We start from the raw sequence: 2,052 nt of genomic DNA, 5'->3' as shown, positions 1-2,052 counted from the left end.
TGTTGTATTCCTGATGAGATCCTGGGACAGCAAAAGGACATTAGGAAAAAAATAAGGAAATGTGAGTAAAGTATGGGCTTTAGTTAATAATCATGTACCAATATTGGTTCATTCATTGTGACCAATGCACATAATGTAAAATGTTACTCACAAGGGAAATTGAGTTGGAGATACATGGCTACTCTTGCACTGTCTTTGTAATTTCTCTGTAAATCTAAAGGGTTTTTTTTTTGTTTGGTTCCTTTTTTGAGATGAAGTCTTGCTCTTGTCACCCAGGCTGGAGTGCAATGGCACGATCTCGGCTCACTGCGACCTCTGCCTCCCAGGTTCAAGTGATTCTCCTGTCTCAGTCTTTCAAGTAGCTGGGATTACAGGTGCCCACCACCATGCCTGGCTAATTTTTGTATTTTTAATAGAGACGGAGTTTCACCATGTTGACCAGGCTAGTCTCGAACTCCCGACCTCAGGTGATCTGCCCACCACAGCCTCCCTAAGTGCTGGGATTACAAACGTGAGCCACCGTGCTTGGCCTAAAAGTTTTTCTTTTTTTTAAGCTCATTTAAATATGTATTATCTTGGCACTGTTTTGTATGCCTTAGAGTAAGTACAGATTCTGTCCAAAGAGACACGGCAGCCCCTCTCCTGAACCGCAAAAAGCTTCAACTGGTTTTCTTCCTTCGTGATGGATATTTGTTCATTAGCAATCCATCAGAAGAACAAAAAGAGCAGCTGATTTTTCTCTAATACGACACTTTGTACACCTAAAATATGCCAAGCACTCCTCAAAATGTACTTTCTATGACTCACTTAATCCTCACAGTGACTTAGGTAACTACTGTCATCACCATCCTCATTTTATGGGAACTACGTCATGGAATGGTTCAGTAAGTTGCCCAAGATGACCCAGTCAGTATGGGGTAGACGGAAGACTCCAATTCAGAGCGTCAAGCTCCTGGCCCCACGCCTTCACTCCTCCCACACCAACTGATTCTACAGCGAGCGGACTGGCAGGAAGCAGTTCCAGGACTGTCTCGTGTACTTTGTTCCTTTTCTCCACCATGAGAAGGTCGCCTCTGCCACTCCTGCTTGCAGAATGTTTTCCCGACATTCGCCTGCTCCCTGGCTTCTCAGAGTGTGGCTCCTGAGCCAGCAGCAGCAGAGATGCCTGGTCACCTGCTCCCCCGGCTTCTCAGAGTGTGGCTCCTGAGCCAGCAGCAGCAGAGGCACCTGGGAAGTTGTTAGAGACGCCAATTCTCCATCCCAAATCTACCCAGTCAGAAACTCCAGGGATGGAGCCCAGTAATAACAAACCCTCCAGGTGATTCCGATGGAAAAGAACGTCTGACAACCATTGGCACGCCCAAGGACAACTCGCTTCATCGTTCTGAGCCCGGGTTTCTGTTAGGAGAGCGTGTGGAACCAGTTATCTCAACATTTCTTCCATGGCGAGCAGCTGGTTCTGTGGCCAGAGTCTGACACCCACAGAGGCATGTGAAGCCGAGCATGGTGGCTACCGTGTTGCACTGCCCAGATCCCCGCTCAGAACTGAGGCCAGAATCTCTCCTGCAGTGGTGACTGACAATGGCTTCTAGCTGGGTTTCTCTTCGGGAATTGTCCTCAGCAGATAGGATCAAGCCCAGTTCATGCCTCCTTCCCTTGCTGGGGTGGGCAATAGCATAGGCCTCCTGTTTTAGTTTGGGACAACTCAGTTGGATCCCTCCAGTTCCAGAGCACCCTGTGGGGTTGACTGGGGCTCTGTCCCAAGTCACTCTCTTGCACCACAACGTCTTTCCAGGCGTTGGTCCCCACTGCATGTCCCCAGATCTCCTGCGTGCAAGTCTCCATCTTACAGTGTGTCTGGGGAACCTGGCCTGGGGATAAAGTTTAAAATGATATTTAGTATAACTGATACAGTGGGCTGGGATGAGTTCGGGGACAGGATTTGACTAACTTTAAACTGGAATCCATGAAACATAAGCTTTGTCCAAATGATCTTCTATAGTAATGAACAATAACTCAGATTTGGCTACAGCAGATTTAAATATTTTAACT

This window comes from Chlorocebus sabaeus, chromosome 7 (genome assembly GCF_047675955.1).
Source record: "Chlorocebus sabaeus isolate Y175 chromosome 7, mChlSab1.0.hap1, whole genome shotgun sequence".
In the NCBI taxonomy this organism is placed as follows: Eukaryota; Metazoa; Chordata; class Mammalia; order Primates; family Cercopithecidae; genus Chlorocebus; species Chlorocebus sabaeus.
The sequence above is the reverse complement of the archived record's forward strand: the minus strand, read 5'-3'. Positions refer to the sequence as shown.